This window comes from Lissotriton helveticus, chromosome 11 (assembly GCF_964261635.1).
Source record: "Lissotriton helveticus chromosome 11, aLisHel1.1, whole genome shotgun sequence".
Taxonomy (NCBI): Eukaryota; Metazoa; Chordata; class Amphibia; order Caudata; family Salamandridae; genus Lissotriton; species Lissotriton helveticus.
In genome coordinates this window covers 110,902,844-110,923,948 of record NC_136072.1, presented here as the reverse complement: position 1 = coordinate 110,923,948, position 21,105 = coordinate 110,902,844, and positions in this window count along the sequence as shown.

Here is a 21,105-nt window from a genome sequence, read left to right as displayed (position 1 = left end):
GACTCCCCTACAACCCTTCCCTGTAGTGAGCACCCCTTTCGCGAGGGTGGGCATTGATATTGTGGGGCCACTGGAACCCAAGACAGCCTTAGGTAACAAGTATATCTTGGTCTTGGTGGAACATGCCACCCGGTACCCGGAATCTGCCCCTCTCAGGACAATCATGACTCCTTGGTGAGCTATGCATTGATGGGGATCTTTTCCCACTTGGGTTTCCCCAAAGACGAGGTCGCTGATAGAGATGCAAACTTCATATCTAGGTATATAACATCATTGTGGAAGGAGTGCAGTGTAGTGTACAAATGAGTTGGTTGAGGGATACAACTGAACCCTGAAAAGCATGAGAAAGGGTCTTACAGATCCATGCCTGTTGTTTGCCTATAGTTAGGTACTGCAGAAATACTTAGGGTTCAGACTCTTTGAATTACTGTATGGACACCCTGTTTGAGGACCTCTTAGTCTGATAAAGGAGGGCTGAGAGAAAACTCCCGGTAAGACTCCCCAGGATGTAATTATTTACATGCACACCTTCAGAAACTAGGCTCAGTGTTTCAGGAAGCTTGCTTAGGTGAACCTGGAAGCCAGCCAGGAGGAGAAGAAACATTGGTATGACCAGAATGCTACTCTGGTTTCAACCTGGCCAAAAAGTGTAGGTGATGGCACCAGTTGAGCTTTGCGTGCTCCTAGACAAGTGGTCTGGGCCATTTGTGGTGGTGGAGGATAAGAGTAAAGTCACCTACTTAATGAATTTGCATACTCCATGGAATACTTTGAGGGTCCAAACAGCATATACGATGGGACCCCCTCAAAGGAACAATTTGTGGCCAAGGAACAGAGGGGAAAAAGGATATATCATAATGTAGTGGAGTGTTCCTTCAGTGGCCATACATTTCAAATATATATATTTATCCACAGATTTCGAAATGGATGACAGAAAGAATTCTTTTTATGATAACCAGAAATTATTCAAAAATTACTTTATTTTCTTTTTTCATTTCATGTAATTACTTTTTTTTAAAACGTGACGTTTCATGTGGAATACGTCTATTTTTTTAAATAAGAAAAAAGAGACTTTTACTTCATACAGGTAAGCAATGACAACACAATTAAGTCATAAATATACACAATAACACAAATCATCCAAAAAGTATACCCCTTGATATCAACCATACCAGTCAAAACTGCTCACATACTAGCACTCACACCACAATCAATTCACATCTCAAAGTGAGAAAGAGGAACTGAGTTATAGTTGGCAAGGTCGCAATGCCAATCCTAGGGCCACCAAGATGTAGTTTACGGCCCCTGCACCAGGTCTACGCGCGTTTCGGCGGCTCTATGCCACCTTCATCAGGACCTTTTTCATCACGTTTCATTTATGCAGATACCAAGGGATCAGTGACACCATATAGAGTGGTGTCTATATTCATACACAATTCCAAGCTTCTTGATAGCAAATGACAGGTACTTCTTCCAATCCAAAGAACTCTCTAATCAGCTTGAAGATATCAGTATTTTAGAGCCCAGATTGTCGTGGTCTGTGTGGGGGTTATGTTCAATTTTTTGATTATTTATATCAGTAATTTGAATTCATTCCATTGAGTGCTGGTCCTCCATAGTTCTAAGTCCCTCGCATCTCATGAACAAACGCCTTCGCCCCTCACCACTCCTGGAAGACTCAACATACTTTGAGGGTCCTGCATGTGAACCGCCTCAAACCTCACTCTGAGAGGTCTCAAGTGACTATGTTCCTGGCAACAGATGATGGGATGGAAACGGAGACTAAGGGCAATATTCTCAAGGAGCTGTCGCTGAGGTAACCGCACTTTATCTCAGCCAAAGTTGCAATAAATGTATCTCCCCGTTCACAGGCTGGTGATAACAGCTGATACCACCAGTTTTCCTGCGAAAGCATCCGCAAAAAACATCACCACAGATGACCCCGGCAACTATCGCAAATGAGATGCAGAGTAGGCATTCCCGAGCAAAAAGCTGCGACAACACCACTTCACAACATTATCAACGACCAGCCACATCGGCGATAAGATCACAAAACATGCGATAAGGCGTGTTAGAACCAGGAAACTAAAACCTGCCCTGACCTGGTGCCAAGTCGGACTACAACCTGCATCACAAAAGGGAGCCCAGCCCAGAGCCACACATGAAGAACAACAGATGCCATGGAGCCACTGAACATGCGTGCCGGACACCCAAGAGGGCCACAACACCCACCATCCCCAGGACTCACCCCGGGCACCCCCATCTCCCTGGACCAAGACACTGCACATCAACGGCACGAAAACATGAAAAAAAGCACCCGCTTGATGACGCACAATTGCAACAATCAACATACATGTGAGTACTGAAATCCTGATTCATACATTCACCATTGAAAGACCAAACGAAATGTCACATTCTAATTTGTCACCAAACAACATGGCGGGGCATCCCTGGACAATCTGTGACTCACAGCCTGCAAGACAATATCCAAGATAAGGTGTCAGGCACTCATCAAAGGACAGGGAGAGAGAGAAAGAGAAAGAGAGAGAACGAAAGAGAGAGACTGAACAAGGAGCGCAAGGCCAATCGGGCCCTCGGCTCATGCAAATATGCCAACAGCTGTGTGTGTCTCGAAATCTGTGCACACCAAATCACAGGCCTGGCATCAAAGTCAGTGCGAAGTCCACATCACATTCAAGAAATGCAAGCAGTAGTCAGACTGATATCCGGAATGAAAGCCCCTTTGTCTCAACACACAAGGCTGAAGGCCAACCCAACCCCGACCTTGGTCCTGAATGCGGCTGGCACACCCTGCGTGAGATACCATACCAGCCTCCGACGACTCCCACACCACGAACTGCGCTAATGAAACACCAACATCCCCACACACACTTGTCCCTGCACGACCTACACCTGCAAGAGATGCCATTGACACATAAGTCAAAAACTACCCATACGTCCAAACGTCGCGCACACATATGACTCATTGCCCAGAGCTGTGGCATATCGTCCACCGAACTTCCGCCGGTCTGAGGAGTGCCACTGCCACAAGCCCAACAAACGCAATGGCTCACATTCCCGGGCACATGCACAACCCCTGTCACGTGGAACAGTACCATGCACGAATGCTGTTGGAATCCCTGCCAATGGCAATGTTGCTAATAAGTTACCGTCTGAGTTTTTCACTTGCCTACGTCACCTGCATCCAGCCCTGGTTCCACTGTCGATCATGCACATTCATGTGGCCCATGGAGGTCTGCCTATCCAACGCAACAGTAGCTGAATTGGATTATGACCTGACAGTGCGCCCCCTGTTGGCCCACGAACAGGAGTGTCACAGGGATAGCCATGCAATGACGACATTGAGGCGCTCCCCTATTGGGCAGAGTAGCGGATTGGGGGAAACGGCGTGGACTGAGCACATATGCCCGGACCAGGTAATGGATTGGTTCACACTGGTGTTCCTTGAACCCGACAACGACATACTATTGGAACACATTCCACATGAGGCTGTGCTGGCATTCATGGACGAGTAACTACGTTCCTGCACCCACATTGGATTGTCACCCACAGCACAGGTCCCAACAACTTGTTTCATCGTGTGCGGGGAATGTTCACATATCCCACCACAACAGAGGACATGTCTGCCTTCACCTGGACTCAGAATGCATGTGCGTGGAACTACGCGTGTGTACACACACCTCTGCAAGGTAATGCTGTTCCATGGTCGGAGCAGCACAGCGTCGTTTGGCAACATTACCAATTCGGACACACTGCTGGGGGAGAGCACACACATGGCAATGTAGCATGACGTGACCTAGTCGGACCCTTTCACCTGATCACTATCAGCAGAGCAGACAGTCAGCGCAGTCCGGTGGCAGAGCACTATGCAGACCCCAGGGGCTGTAAGTCGTGCCCCCTCACACGGGGCAATGGGCAGACGCCAAACAACACATGACTCGTCCAGCAAGGCAAGGTGGGCTGAGACCGCTGCCATCCGTAATGACTGGTGTTCATCTCTACCTCCCCATTTCCTGCACCTCGAAAGGTTCCCATGCTGCGTGCAAGTGTCTTAAGCATGTCCCTGCCTATTGTGGCCCTTGCCTTGTCCGTACAGACACGCACATGCCAATAAAGTCTATGCAACTTCACTGGTGTCTAACAGTGATGAGTGTTGATTAGATTGATCACTTGTGTGCCACAATGAGCATTGTCCCTACACAGGGAGGGTCTGACTGATGCATGTACAATGCGGGTGGGTCCCTTTTGATAGCTCCACCTCTGTGAGCCGCCAGACATTGTTTTGGGATAGTTGCTGGCAGACCAGTGCACTTTCGTGTCTTCAGCAATGTAAGTATGGTGTCCAACCTCTGACCATGTGGAGAAATGACAGAAATCACAACAGAATGTGTTCACACAGATGAGTGTGAATATTATGCAGCTTGAAGTTCTGTTGTCACATGTGATGTAGGACACCACTCCTGGCCTGCTACCGATTTGGTCATTCTACACACAGCCCTATTTAATACATAGACGTGTGCCTACGTTGGGGGGTTGTGAGATTGCTGTTGATGTGCAATGGGGAAACAGCTAGTACTCACCTTCACAGTCATCCAATTGGCCATGTGTCTCAGAGATAAACATGCGCATTGATGTAGTTCACCAGGGTGTACCTTCTTGTGCAATCATTGTCCCTACATCCAGCCATACTTTCATACATGGGTGAACATATTCATGACACATCTGTGTGCTTTCGAATGCTTTATTCACATTCTGGTGAACTGGAGTTGAACATGGCCATCCAAGCCCACATAACATGGGAGCCCGGTGGTGGTCCAACCAGAGTCCTTTGGGGATTGAAAAGGGATTGGGAAGAGGGAGAGTGCAGTCCCAGCAGGATTGCTGTGTAATTGTCAAGCAGTGAAGATATGGCAGTCCATGTCAGGGTGGATGTTGCAGAGTACTCTGGGGACAGTGGGAGGTGTTGTCCCAGGGCATAATGCATAGGGATGAACCAGGTAGGGACAGGCCATCTGGTGGTGCTACTACCTCCTTCCTCACACAGTAATTACCATACACATCTTACTCCTCTGATACTTCTTCTGTGTCCGGTGTGTGTGGCGGTGTAATGGCTGCATCACTGGGTGCCACTGACACATCAGGGTGCGAAGGTGATGGGGCTGCATCACTGTGTGCCACTGACACATCAGGGGTAGGAGATGTGTGTGTTGAAGTTCCCGCTGCAGTTATCTGGGACTGGCTCAGCGGCAGCAATGGCAAGATGATGAACTGCAGGGCATGGATGATCCCAGCTACATCTCGCTGTTGTTCAGCCGTGGCAGCCCTACTTCCAGCCTGCATCTGCTCCATAGTCTCCATTGTCCTCCGCATCTGTGCCAACTCTGTGCGGTCATCGCTGGTGCCTGTCTGACTGGACAGTTCCTGTATCCCAGTAATGGCCCCAGCGAGGTCAGCCAAGAATTGTTTTTTTTTTGTTGTTGTTTTTTTTTAGTCCTCATTTGTCAATATGCATACCATCAGGAAAGGAGTCCCTTTCTACTAGGACAGGGGGGACAGGTATCTCCATAAGGAGGAGATGTTAAAAAACATCCCGGGTAACTTTAAGGGAAAGCCATCCCCCCTCCCGCCCGGTCAAAAGGGCTAACTTTACTGAAACAAGAGGGAAGTTTGGTACTGGCACAGATGAGCCAATATCTGCAGTGCATATTAATAATCATAGGACCAGATATTTTTAAAGGAACAGAGGAGATGGCAGTGAACAGAAAAAATATAAGAGCTGCAAACCGGGATTGAGACCTTAGTAATCCTAAACATGGCTAAGAACAAACTATTTTCTATAAATTTCTATCCATTTATCCCATAGTTCCCAGAATCTTATCTTCTTGCTTAACCTAATCGCTTGATCAAGAGTTGCCACCCTTTGCACTGACAGGATCCATTCCAACTCTGTCTGGGAACATGGAAGTATCCATTTAATACACAGTTCCCTTCTTGCAAGCAGTGTTAAAACAAAAATAATAGCTTTTCGAGTGTTAGTAAAATTACCATGATCTGCCACTCATGAAAGAACCCCAAAGATGACTGTATCCAAGCTCACCTCTAGTTCTTGCCCTAAAACCTCTGATATAATCTTACCCACTTTCTCCCAGAAGGACTGGATCGAGGGACACTGCCAGAGCATATGTGCTTCACTCACATTTTCTTCACCACATTTAAGACATTTTCTTACTATCTGCCTTCCCATCTTCAATAGCTTCCGAGGAGTCCAATATGCCTTATGGACAGTAAAGAGATGATTTTTTCTTAGTGGAGCAGATCTCACATAGTGCCATAGATGAGTCATAGATACTTGCCATAAGTGACTCGTTATCTTTATCCGGCAGTTCCCTCTTTCAGCTTTCCATCAGTACATTCTGGGCCCCTTCTTCTTGCTTAATAAGCAGCCAGTACCACTCTGCGATATTTTTCTGTACCTTGGAACGTAGTTTTATCCTGGTTTCAGCTTTGGGATTCCCCTCACCCTTATCATTCAATGTTTTTGCCAAACTGGCTAATTGGTAGTATTTGAATTTAGAGATAGTGTTATTAGTTGCCTCCGACAACCTCTGCCATGAAATTAGAGTGGAGTTTTCCATGTGTTGCCCCCAGTAATCGATCCGACACTCTCGTAGAGGGATAGCTAATAAGTCTAAAAGACAGGCCAGTGTGCCCGGGGAATCCCAAATAGGGGCAGAAGCACTGTAGTGCGGTATTTGTAAAGAGAGTCTTATGTGGTACCAATTCTTGGCTGCATTCTGGAGAATTTTTAGTTAAATTTTGTTTTAAAATTTAGGGTATCTGAATTTAAAGAGGAAATAATCTGGTTTAACTTGGGAGTCTTTTACTAAAGCCTTTAAGTAAGGTGCTAAGCTAGAGCTATCCTTTAAGAGCTGACAAAAGTTCTCTAAATTGAAAGCTCGGAAGTATAGGTATAGATCAGGGGTGGCTATGCCGCCTTGTTCTTTCTTCCTGCGTAGTTCTTTCAGGGCAATTCTGGGACGTTTGTTTCCCCAAATAAAACTGGTGAACTCTCCTTGTATTTTTTGGAACCATACTTTTTGAAACTCTAAAGGGATAGTGTTAAAGAGAAAAAAAAACTTTGGAAGCACCGACATTTTTAAAAGGTTTGACCTGCCAAGAAAAGACGGTGGCAGCGCACCCCAAGCCTGCAGTTGTTTTCTGACTGATACAACTAGTTTATCAAAGTTTGTCTGTGCTAGTTTTTCTAAATTGTGGACAATATGTATCCCCAAATATTTTATTTCCTTTCTTATCAAACTACTACTGATTGTGTGTTCCATTGCATCAACTCTGTCTTATGTTGGTTTACAGAGTACCCGAGACACCTGATAAAAGATCTAATTTTTCCCAAATAGCCAAAAGGGATTTAGGAAGATCTCCTGTAAAAATCATTAATAATCGGCATATAGACCAATTTTGTTTGACCAACCATTACATAAAAAGGGTTGGATATTTTGATTAGCCCTCAGTTTACAAGCTAGAAGCTCAATATAGATATTAAAAATGAGAGGAGAGAGGGGGCAGCCCTGTCTAGTCCCTCTTTTAATTCTTATAAGTTTGGACAATTTCCCATTTACCAACACCTTTGCCAAGGGGTTTCTATATACTGCTTTTATTAGTGCCAGAAAGTTGTCTCCCAGGTTAAGGCGTTCTATCGTTTTATACAAGAAGGCCCAACTAACCTTGTCAAAGGCCTTATTGTCTAGAGTCATTATTGTAAGGGGATTCCCACTCATTTTCGCCAAGTCGATGGTTGCAATGAGTTCATGGGTTAACTCATGTATTTGCCTCCCTCTTATTTTTTTTTTTTGTATTTTTTTTTTTTTATATAGCGCGAACTTGAACCGAACCGAATCAGTTATCAGAGCGCTTTACATAGCACCAGTTACTTTCATTTTTTAGGCATGGGGAGATTAAGTGATTTGCCCAGAATCACAGGGGTTTTTTGGCGTCGTTACCGAGACTCGAACCGAGTTCCCCAGGTCCGAGGTCGAGCGCCTTAGCCGTTAGGCCAACCCCTCTCCCCCTCTCCTCTCCTCTCCCCCTCTCCTCTCTTATAAAACCTTTTTGGTCAGTATAGATTAAAGAACCTATCATCTTATCCAATCTCTTGGTTAGAGCCTGTGTGAAAATGTTCTAATCACTATTAAGGAGAGAGATCGGCCTGTAAGATTCACAAACCCTCGGGTTTTTGCTTGGTTTTAAGAGTATTATTATAGTGGCCATATCTCAAGATGACGGAAGGTTCTGTTTAGCCTGGAAAACAGAGTTAAACAACTGTAGCAAAATCAGGGCAAGATCTTCTTTTCTTCTTTAAGCAGGGAATAAATCTCATTTGGGATGGCATCTGAACCTGCCGCTTTCCCCTTTTTTAATCCCCCTATAATAGAGAGCACCTCATCAAGACTAAAAGGGCTATTTAGTCTCTCTTTTTCCGATTCTTGCAAGGGCAAGAGATCTATATCTCTAAGATATTCCTCAATTTTCTTGTCATCAACTTCAACGTCTTCTTTGTAGAGGTCTTGAAAAAACAAGGCAAATGCGTTCTTGATCTCATCCTCATTAGAGATTAAGTCGCCAGAAATTTGGCATCTAAGATTTCTAATTTGATTTCTTGTTTGGCTGACTTTAGCTTTCCACGCCAGCAGTTTACCGCATCCTTCTCCATAATCATAGTTCGACATTCTACTGACTTCCCATTTTTTCTTTATAATAGTCTCTAAATAGTCAGCTAGCTCCAATTTTGCCTCTTGCAATTTATTCTTTAACTGAACCGAGTTAGATTGACTCAAGTTTTGCTCAGATTGTATTTGTAAACTTTGAATAGCACTTTCTCGTTTTTTTATCTCAACTTTAACTTTATTATTATGTTCGGATGATAGGGACATTATCATACCTCTTATGTAGGCCTTATAGGTATCCCAGACGATCTCAAGTGGGGCCGACTCTATATTGAACAAAAAAAACCTAATTTGTGGCCTTTTTTAATTGTTCTACTACCCCTTGGTCTAAGAGTAGAGATCTATTTACTGTCCACCTGGTAGGAAGCGGCCGTGTTTTTCACAAAACCTCTAGGATGACAGTTGAGTGGTCAGAGAAGTGTTCTGGGGCATGAGTTATTTTATTCGTGATTTTACTAATATCGTAATCACCGAGAAAAAAATCAATCCTAGATCGATGGCCATACTTGTTGTTATGAAAAGTGAAAGGTCCCCCATCAGTCCCAGCCTTGGCTCTCATCAACCTATATTTAAGAGGCCTAGATCCACCATTAGTTGTTTTAAAATACTCCTCATCTCATGAGTCACTGAGGTTCATTTAGAAGTAGTGTCTAGGGTTAAATCTAAAACCATGTTAAAATCGCCGCCAAGTATGATGGGGGTCTTGATGTCTATCAAGTGCAACAATTGAGCTTGCAACAGTGCAGGATCATCTATATTGGGGCCATAATATCCCACGAAGGTCAACCACGACCCCAGTATTTTAACTGTAGCTATTGCCCATCTACCAAGAGGGTCAGCTCACCATTCTCCCAAAAGAGCTTGAATAGATTTTTTTTTAAAGTAGTGCGACTCCCTTGGTCGGACAAGTCTGGGTGGTACACACATAATATTCTATCCAATTCTGTGACTTGAGTATCTCAGACCACTCATCTCTCAATAGGTGAGACTCTTGTATAATGATCACTTCGCTATCTGAAATTCTCAAAAACTCTAAGATCTTTTTCCTCCTTGAGGCTACTCTAAGACCATTGACATTACATGACATGATTTTTAATTACTTTGGTCTATCTAAATTGGCCATATGACTCCAGGTATTCAATGTTTTTCAGGTGCTTGTGGTTCTTTAAAAGAACTGGTCTGTGCCTGGTACTATTTAAGTCATTTTCACTAATGAGGTTTTTTTCTTTTTTTGCTTAAATGCTCCCCACCCTCTATATGTGAAATTAAGTAATTTTTTTGTTTGCGTTTTATAGATTGCCAGTGAAGACCCTCCCCCCCCCCACACACCCACCCCAGGGAACCCTTCTACTGCTGCTAGAGGTATCTGGGTGGATTACCTCCTCTTGAGCGCCAGTACACCAGTGGAAGAAATGTTATGCTTATTTATGTTGTGCCTTAATTTGTTCAATGAACTTGCAGACTTCCGTTGGGTCTCTGAAATTATGCATTTTATTGTCCCACATCACTTTGAGGGAAGCTGGAAAACGCAGATTGGCGGTGGCACCCAATCCTCTCAGTTCTGAGATGTGCTTTCAACATCTCCCACTGTTTATCTTGAGTTGCGTGAGAGATGAATGATCTCACGTTTAAAGGACCATTCCCCTTTCTTATATATGTTTGTTGATAAAATTGTTTTTAAAGATGTAAGATATGCTTTTATGATATGTTTTTATCGAATAAAGCTATTACAACAACATATATGTTTGCTTTAAGCCCGCCTGATAGGATTTTCTCTTTCAGGGAATAAGACTTAAAGTTCACCAGAATTTTCCAGTTTTTTTTTTCCTGGTCTCTTGAGATAGGGATCTCGGTGAACTCTCTGGATATCCTCTTCTAGAGTAAACTCTTTGATATCCATATTGAATTCTTTCTGGAGTTTTATTATAAACCCCCTTATATCCCCCCTTCCAGACCCTCTGGGACATTCAAAATCTTAATTTTTTTTCTTCTAGCATTATTTTCAAGGATCTCCAACTTATTCCGCAGTTCTTTTTCACTTTCTTTTACTTTGGTGATCTCGTCCTTATTTGCATCGACATTTTTTGACAGATCTTCCAAAGAGTTTTCAATTACTCCAACTCGATCCATTAAGCTATTGATCTTGCTTTCTAGTGCTTCGCGAGTGTCCTGAATTTTTGTTGGTTTGTCTCAGAAATGGCAAACTTTCCTCTAACTTCTGCTAATAGAGTGGATATTAGTCCCTCAATGCCTGGGCCGTTCTAGCTGGTCTGATGTTAATGCCATTGCAGGGGCAGCCAGAGCTGTTTTCACCATCTCGTTAGTGTTGTCAGTTGGGTCAGTCTCAATTCTTGCTTGTTCGCTTACTTCGGTTTCTGCTATAGCAGCAAGGGGGTAAACCTATTTTCCAGACACAAGCCCTATCTATACAGTCCATGCCTGTAATGGTACCAATGCCACTGCCAATGCCAGTACCAAAGCCAGTGCCGGTACCATCCATAACTTGAAAGGGGGCAGTGGAATCCAGCTTTTGGGTCTCGGCTAAGGATGCAAACGCAGATAGCGGCGCAGATGCGGACGCGGACGTTGTGTTAAATGCTGTTTTGAGGGGAAGTGGAGGGGCTAAATGTACAATTTGAGACTGAACTTTAAAGTATGATCAAAGGGAGGGTGTGATTTTTACACATTCAAAATGTTTTCTACTTCGCTTTTTCCTTGCCTCCAACCGTGGCTCTAACTGTCAAGGAGCCCTTTATTTCTTTGTCTGGGGGAGCAGGTAAGTTGCAGCTGGGTCCGCCTTCGTTTTGCTCTCTTTGGGGAGACAAAAGTGGTAAAGTATTTAGATTTTTTACCTCCCTGTTCCTTAGACTGTATCTTTCATTGGCGCTATCAGGTATGTCATTATTTGCTTTCAAGGCCTTTTTAGATTTGGGTTTGTGCTCTTTCCCCCCTCTTACCGAAGTCATCAGATTTTCAGGGGAAAAATTGTTGTAATTTCTCCTTCTTTTCTGAATTTTATCAACAGAATGACACGTATGTCTTCCGAAAATGGGTGGACTGTACCCAGCAAAAAACAGGCAGCCCTCTCTAACTCCGCTGCTTTTAAAACCTATTCTAGCGGAAGCGCACTGGCTTTGGCCTAGCCGACTAGCTGCCTCCACCAACGCGCTGTAATTAGGCTGCGACGCCGTCTTCTGCGATGCGATGCCAGCAATCTGCTGGTGTAATCCGTCCCTTCACGGGGGCACCAAGACCAGAAAACACAGTCAGGCCTGCCAAAATGACCCCAGCCAAGCTCCCGCGGCAACAGTCAAGCTCCTCAGACCCCCCAGTCTCCTCTCACTCACCGCGTAACGCCGCAGCTTTGGACGCCAGAAATGCCAAAAGTGAAACCGGCAAGTGGAGCCTCCCCCGCGAGGAGCGAGTGATCACAACGCTGCTGACCACTCCGAACTGCTGATCCAAGTAGCAACACTCCCCCGGCCCGGACAAGGTTTAGATGAGGTCGCCACCCACTGACTCACTAGGGGCACATGTCAGATTCTTGCTCACTCTATCATTTCTCCCCTTAGTGGACCGGAGCTTGCGGCCAGCACTAGCTGTCGGCCACCATGTTCCCCCAACAAGGGAGGAGAGACCAGCAGGCACCCAGCCAAGAATTGTTGGTGATTATAGTGCAGACAGGGGGTGTCCATAAGGGACTGTACGTGGTACCTGATGGGACTCAGACACCCACGTATGGCCTCGAGTTTGGTTGCCACGAGCTCGAAACCCACCTGCAGCTGCTCCGCCAACTCCACCTGGCAACCCAACACACGGCGTTAAAATTCCATATATTGTTCGTGGGCATCCTGGGAGACAGCTGTAGTTGTGTGTTTCCTGCTGCGTGGTCTGTGCAGGTGGCGGGGTCACCCTGCTCCGGGGGGTGGGGTGCAGAGGCTGTCCATTATCCATTGGAGGGTGTCTTGACATATGTGCAGGTTGTCCTCTTCATCATCACTGATGGGGTTTGTGGTCTGCTCTGCAGTAAGTGTTGATTGTCCCTCTGCAATGTTAAGGGGAGATGTAGGTTTAACAGAGTTTCCCCTGTATGTTGATGCTTTGCAGATTTTTACATACAGACTGCATGACAATGCACATTGTGACTGTTTTGGTGGAGCTGGCTATTTGATGGCAGACAATGTGATTTTCGACTACATGATGAATGTGTGGTAGTACCAGTACATTATCATCACAGTGTCAGCCTATGCGAGATGTGAGTGGCCAGTTACTATGCACAAGCGGAATCTGTTGTGTTCTCTGTCCTGTGGTGTAGGTGTTGTACTTTCAACCACATTGCCGTCAGTGCTGCTGTTCTGTGATTGCTATGTGTATGTGGTGCATTGTGGGGGAGTTGTCCCTGCAGCTCCTATTTCATGTACCCTTATCCCTTTGAGGCGGTGTGCCTTTGAATGTTGTGCTTTTCGGGGGCTGAAATGTTTGCGACTTGGGTCATATGTGCTCTTGGACAGATTTTGTGGCCTTGTGCATTGTTCGTCTGCTGCGTATATTGGACGATTCGGAAAAGGGGGTGGTGATGAACAGAGTGTCTGAATTAAGCAGAACACTCTTACCCAGTCCAAAGATCAGGCTTGATCCATCACCATTATTTAGCTCACTGCCCCATCCCAGCTCAGAACCTGGCTATATGCAAATTAGTCTGTCCCTGGCCCAGTGCATCATGGGAACAGGGCAGACCAAACTACCAAGCCAATTCTTCACCAGAAAGGATACAAGCTACCGGGGACCGGTTTCTGGCATTTCAGCCTCATCGGCCCGGCTTGCTTGAATCCTGATGGAGCAGTGAGCAAGGGACTCATGTCTGAGTATACCCTGCCACACCTATAGTGGCCAAAAACGATTCAGAAAAGGGGGTGGTGATGAACAGAGTGTCTGAATTAAGCAGACCACTCTTACCCAGTCCAAAGATCAGGGCTTGATCCATCACCATTATTTAGCTCACTGCCCCATCCCAGCTCAGAACCTGGCTATATGCAAATTAGTCTGTCCCTGGCCCAGTGCATCATGGGAACAGGGCAGACCAAACTACCAAGCCAATTCTTCACCAGAAAGGATACAAGCTACCGGGGACCGGTTTCTAGCATTTCAGCCTCATCGGCCCGGCTTGCTTGAATCCTGATGAAGCAGTGAGCAAGGGACTCATGTCTGAGTATACCCTGCCACACCTATAGTGGCCAAAAACGATTCAGAAAAGGGGGTGGTGATGAACAGAGTGTCTGAATTAAGCAGACCACTCTTACCCAGTCCAAAGGTATGATGGAGCAGTGAGCAAGGGATATGAGTCCCTTTCTCACTGCACCATCAGGATTCAAGCAAGCCGGGCCGAAGACGGCTGTAATGCCAGAAACCGGTCCCCGGAAGCTTGTTTCCTTTCCAGTTAAGAATTGGCTTGGTAGTTTGGCCTGCCCTGTTCCCATGATGCACTGGGCCAGGGCCAGACTAATTTGCATGTAGCCAGGTTCTGAGCTGGGATGGTGCAGTGAGCTAAAAAACGGTGATGGATCAAGCCCTGATCTTTTGACTGGGTAGGAGTGTTCTGCTTAATTCAGATACTCTGTCCATCACCACCCCCTTTATGAATCGTTTTGGCCACCACAAGTGTGGAAGGGTATGCTCAGATGTGAGTCCCTTTCTCACTGCACCATCAGGATTCAAGCAAGCCGGGCCGAAGACGGCTGTAATGCCAGAAACCGGTCCCCGGAAGCTTGTTTCCTTTCCAGTTAAGAATTGGCTTGGTAGTTTGGTCTGCCCTGTTCCCATGATGCACTGGGCCAGGGCCAGACTAATTTGCATGTAGCCAGGTTCTGAGCTGGGATGGTGCAGTGAGCTAAAAAACGGTGATGGATCAAGCCCTGATCTTTTGACTGGGTAGGAGTGTTCTGCTTAATTCAGATACTCTGTCCATCACCACCCCCTTTATGAATCGTTTTGGCCACCACAAGTGTGGAAGGGTATGCTCCGATGTGAGTCCCTTTCTCACTGCACCATCAGGATTCAAGCAAGCCGGGCCGAAGACGGCTGTAATGCCAGAAACCGGTCCCCGGAAGCTTGTTTCCTTTCCAGTTAAGAATTGGCTTGGTAGTTTGGTCTGCCCTGTTCCCATGATGCACTCGGCCAGGGCCAGACTAATTTGCATGTAGCCAGGTTCTGAGCTGGGATGGTGCAGTGAGCTAAAAAACGGTGATGGATCAAGCCCTGATCTTTTGACTGGGTAGGAGTGTTCTGCTTAATTCAGATACTCTGTCCATCACCACCCCCTTTATGAATCGTTTTGGCCACCACAAGTGTGGAAGGGTATGCTCAGATGTGAGTCCCTTTCTCACTGCACCATCAGGATTCAAGCAAGCCGGGCCGAAGACGGCTGTAATGCCAGAAACCGGTCCCCGGAAGCTTGTTTCCTTTCCAGTTAAGAATTGGCTTGGTAGTTTAGTCTGCCCTGTTCCCATGATGCACTGGGCCAGGGCCAGACTAATTTGCATGTAGCCAGGTTCTGAGCTGGGATGGTGCAGTGAGCTAAAAAACGGTGATGGATCAAGCCCTGATCTTTTGACTGGGTAGGAGTGTTCTGCTTAATTCAGATACTCTGTCCATCACCACCCCCTTTATGAAGCGTATATTGGACGGCACAGGTTGTGGGTGCACATGGATGTGTCAGAGTGTGACCTGCTCCTTTACGGATGTGATCCGCACTGGGCCACCTCCATGTCGATTTGTGCACCATGTCATGTATTTTGGCTGATGCCATGCAATCGGGCATGCAGTGTCACTTGCATAGTCAGTGTGGCTCACACAGCCTTTTCTGTATTCATCACATGTGCATGGCTCGGTTGTGCCGTTGGTGATTTGTAGGGGGCCCATATGTGCACATAGTAGAGGTGGGCCTACTTGGTGTTCCTATGTGTGCTGCAGTGTGCCAAGGGTGTCGGGGACATGTTCCGCAATCATTGTGGGTGTGCAGTGTGCTACACATAATTGTGCATGTGTGCCATTGTGCTCATTTCCCTCCGTCCCCCAGATCCCGGTGGTTACTCACCCTGTTGCTGTTGGGTCAGGTCATTTCGAGCTGTGTCCAGGCCCCTAACTCCTGCCACTGTCTCCACACTGATGACTGTGGCCATCATTTGCTCCAGCTCCTCCTGTGGTGCAGGAGGCCCACCTCCAGTCGCCCTTGCCGCCTTCCTGTTGGCAGCGAGTTTCTCCTTGGTTTGGCTGTGCACTTCATGCCAGCGCCTCTTGACCTCCTCGACACTCCGACTGCATTAACTTTGGTGACGATGGACTGCCATATTTCCATTTGGGTTGCCAGTGCCGCAGTGGAGGTGACGAACAGTTGTTGATGGTGTTCTATCACCTCCGTGACGATGATCCGGTCTTCCTGCGCACTGAACCCTGTCTTCCTCTTCCTCTTCTCCTTGCCCTTCCCCGAACAAGGGGTTCCTGGCTGGTCCTCCATGGGGCTTGTGGAGTTCTGCTTGTCCTCTGCAGTCGGTACGGGTGCATCCATGGTGCTACGCAGTTTGAATAGGTTTTGGTGTTTTTTTTTTCTTTAATAGTGCATTTTCATACATGACACATGAGAATTGCAGGCCTGTCACTGGTTTTTGCTGATTTTGGTATCGCGCTTTGTGGCATCGCAACTTTTTGGGCGTTCGTGTTTCGCATTTTTTGTTTGTCGCGTTTGTTTTATTAAGCGGTCATTTGGCACGTTATCCTGCTGCTATCGCATGGTGCTGCCGGGTTGGGAATCAGACGTTAAGACAGTGTTATTTTCTCGCGATGGACTGCGATATGCAAAGTTCCCTTAACCCCTTCGATGCTTATGACGGAACGGTTCCGTCATGAGCGCCGGTTGGGCTGTGCTTATGACGGAACCGTTCTGTCACGGCCCCACCCGTTTTTTAGAACCTTCAGCACAGCGCGAAAATTCGCGCCGCGCTGAAGGTGTTAAGCTAAATTTGCAATGGTTATCACACGTTCTTCAGAATATGCCCCTAGACTTATTCCTGACCTGCTGTCTGCCAAGGAACATGATGTGTCAACCTCTCTTCCACCCTGACTTCAGAGCAGCAGGGGGACTGTTGCCATGTGCTGGGACAGTTTGCCTCCCTGTTCTCTCTGACTCCAGGAATCACCAATTGGTGTGTCCATGATGTAGACAGTGGAGACAGCTTACCTGTGAACCACAAGATTTACAGGCTAACTGACAATGTCAGAGATAGCATCAAGGAAGAATGTTCCAAGATGTTGGCTTTAGGGGTGATAGAGCTCTTCAGCAGCCTCTGGCTAGCCCAGTGGTCTTGGTTCCGAAAGCTGCTGCACCCAGTGCCACTCCTGAACTCCGGTTCTTTGTTGATGACCGTGGGCTCAATGCCGTCACCAGGACTGATGCTCAACCTATCCCCAGAGCTGATGAGCTCATTGATCGGTTGGGAGCTTCCCGGTACCTCAGCACATCTAACATCTAATAGCAGAATGCCTTAATTGATGTAGCAAAAGATAGGTCTGCGTTCTCAATGCCAGAGGTGCACTACCAGGTTTGTGTCATGCCCTTTGGGTTGAAGAACGCCCCTGCCACCTTTCAGAGACTGGTAAACCAGGTACTGTGTGGGCTGGAGGAATTCAGCGCTGCCTACCTGGATGCCATTGCTGTGTTCAGCTGGTAGGAATATTTGTAACACTTCTGTGAAGTACTGAAGGCTCTGCAGAAGGCAGGCCTCACTTTCAAGGCCAGTAAGTGACAGATAGGGCAGGGGTCTGTGGTGCACTTAGGGCACCAGGTAGGAAGCGGCCAGGTGGCGCCCCTACATCCTAAGATTGACACCTTTCTGGCTTGGGAGCCCCCAAGACCCAGGCAGAGATGAGAGCCTTTTTACATTTCACTGGCTACTTCAGACAGTTTGTCAAGGGGTATGGCACCATTGTAACCCTCTTGACAGCTGTCTTTCAGAAAGCAGGCAAGGTATCATTGGCGTGGTTTCCCCTGACTTTTTGCCTCTACCTCTTGTACTTTTTACGCTGTGCTGGATTTCATTTTTGCTGGCTTAGATGCTTAGGGCTCTTTGCCACTGCTGATCAATGTCAAAGCACAAGTGCTCCCTGTATAAATAATTTTAATTGCTTATCCATGATTGGCAAATTTGATTTACTGTTAAGTCCTTAGTAAAGTGCACTGTGCCTGCCCGGGATCTGTAAATCAAATGCTACTAGTGGGCCTGAAGCACTGGTTGTTCCACTCACATAAGTAGACCTGCATATGTAACTCAGACCTGCCACTGCAGTGTTTGCGTGCAGTTTTGAACTGCCATGGCAACCTGGAAAGTGCACCCACTTGCCAGGTCCTAGCCTTCCCCTTTCTTACATGTAAGACATCCCTCAGGGAGGCCCAAGGTACCCCCAATGGGCAGCGTGCAGTGTATGTCAAAGGAAGGACATGCACTGGTGTGTGTGACATGTCCTGATAGCGAAATACTGCAAATTTCATTTTTTGCCATTGTAGGCCTATCTGTTTCATAGGCTAATATGGGAGTTACTTTGTAACATCTTACAAGTTTAACTTCCCATTGGGACAAGTTAGAGAAATGGAGTTCAGGCTCTCGGAAATTTACTAATACTTCTTTTTAGGGGGATACTTTTTAAATTGTAGGTTTGAAAATACCACCTTTTGTAAAGTGGCATTTTCTTATTTAACCATTCTGTTTGCCTCTGCTGGTTTGTGTATTGACTGTCTGGTTTTGGAGTGACAGGGGCATTCACTGTAGACAGCCAACGGGGGGCTTGACGTGTGTCCTGCCTTTCCTGTGTGAATGAGGGCTGACCGAAATAGACATTGGCTGCATTTGGAGTGATGGGAGGCATTTCACTTACACCTGAATGTACAGTGTCTCCTTTGCACAATGCTGTCTCCACCTCCTGCAGTGATACTGCACCTGAGAGAACAGAACTGATTTGGACTGAGCTCAGAGACCCTTTCCTCAAAGAGAACAATGACAAACTGGGGTACATGCATTGCACCTAAAACCCCAGGACTTGCTTCCAGAGACAAGATGACCCTGCCAAGAAGAAGAGCGGAAGGACTTTGTGAGGAGCGCTGACTTTTCTGAATGAGTGGTGGGTTGGCTTGCAGTTGCTGCTTCTGTCTTTGGTGGATAAAAAGGACTAACTCTTTTTGCCCTACTGTGGTATCTTGCTTGGGAAAGAAATCTCCAACTCTTTTGTGTGCTGGCCTCCTGTCCTGGGAAACTCAGGAACATCAAAATTACAGTGTGCTTTATCACGAAGAGCTCTGGGTCCTTTACTTTCCAAGAGCTCCGTGTGCATTTTATTTTCACTTAAAACTACCTGTTAACATTTAACTTAAAACTTACACTCAACATCACGTACCCTTCGCTCGAAAGGGAAAGGCCTTCTCACCGTCCCTCGCATAAAACAAACCAGACTAGGAGGCAAATCGTTCTCCTACCTAGCCCCTCAACTCTGGAACCAACTACCTTTGGAAATTGGCTTTTGCTCTAACTATCTGATCTTTAGGAAAAAAATCAAAACTTCACTTTTCACTTTTAACCCTTCAAATCCAAGGGCTCCTGTCTCAGCCCCTCTCTATTCAATGTTTATGTCGCCCCACTCCTAAGAAACATCGGGTTTACCCCCATTTCCTGCACAGATGACACTCAACTCCTCCTTTCCTTTGATAAACTGGAAGTTCTTTGCGGAGGAGAAAATCATTTGGCTTCGTTTTTTCTGAGATCGCCTCAGTCCGCCACTTGGGGGGGCCCTCTAGCACTACTACTCCCCATGGGTGCTGCTCCGCTGTGGGCCCGAATTCGAGGCAGAGCCAATCTGCTGCGTGTATACACTGTAGATTTTAGAGCATCCTCCCTCACCACCCAGTGACCCTCAAACCATATCCCACCCGGTAAAACTGGCAAAATCAGAGCTAGCTGGGACTATTTCCTAGCCAATGTTCGCTCACTCCCCAAACATGCTATTAATATCTGGGATTTACTCTCCTCTCTCCCAGATATTGGATTCTTAACGGAAACATGGATGAAACCTTCCTCTACCCCAGCCATCGCTATCGCACTACCTGACGGTTACCGGATCCTGAAATTAGGCAGACCACGTAAGGTGGGCGGTGGGATAGCTATTGTATACAAAGATCCAGCTGCCCGAGCAGTAATTTGTATACTGCTCGACCTGTCCGCAGCATTCAACACCATTTCGCACCAGATTTTGCTGGAAAGACTGCGAACCATAGGCATTCAGGACACCACATTAGACTGGCTGAGGGACTTTCTTAAAGGAAGAACCCAAACAGTGAACCTCGGACCCTTCAAATCCAAGGGCTTCTGTCTCAGCCCCTCTCTATTCAATGTTTATGTCGCCCCAATCCTAAGAAACATCGGGTTTACCCCCATTTCCTGCGCAGATGACACTCAACTCCTCCTTTCCTTTGATAAAGACACCCCCAACATCAAAAGTATTTTTTCAGAAGGCAGGAGAACCATAACATCATGGATGAGAAACAACTTCCTGCAGTTAAACGCAGGAAAAACAGAAATAATGCTCTTCAAAGACGCAGTTACCAGCTGGTCACCCAGCTGGTGGCCAGAGGAACTGGGCTTGGCACCATCCCCAAACTCTGTGGTTAAAAACCTGGGGGTCCTAATAGACAGCAAACTTAACCTGGACGAGCATATAGTTGCTACCAAACGAGCATGCTTCCATGCACTCAGCCTGCTCCACAAGGTCTTTCACTCCCTCCCCCCTCCACACGCAAAACCCTGGTACACGCTCTAGTATTCAGCCGACTCGATTTCAGCAATGCCTTGCTGATCTCCACCAAGGAATCCTCCCTGAACAGTCTACAGATGGTACAGAACAAAGCAGCCCGCCTGGTAGCCAGTGCACCCTACCGAGCTCCCTCACTTCCCCTTCTCCACAAACTTCACTGGTTACCCATAAGCAAAATAATTCAATTCAAAATCTGCTGTATGGTGTTCAAAGGCCTAAACCAGATTGGACCAACATATCTGGCGGACAAACTGGTCAGACACTCAACATCACGTACCCTTCGCTCGAAAGGGAAAGGCCTTCTCACCGTCCCTCGCATAAAACAAACCAGACTAGGAGGCAAAGCGTTCTCCTACCTAGCCCCTCAACTCTGGAACCAACTACCTTTGGAAAATGGCTTTTGCTCTAACTATCTGATCTTTAGGAAAAAAATCAAAACTTCACTTTTCTAGCGCCTAAGTCATCACTTCTAGACGTCCACAGCGCGAACATA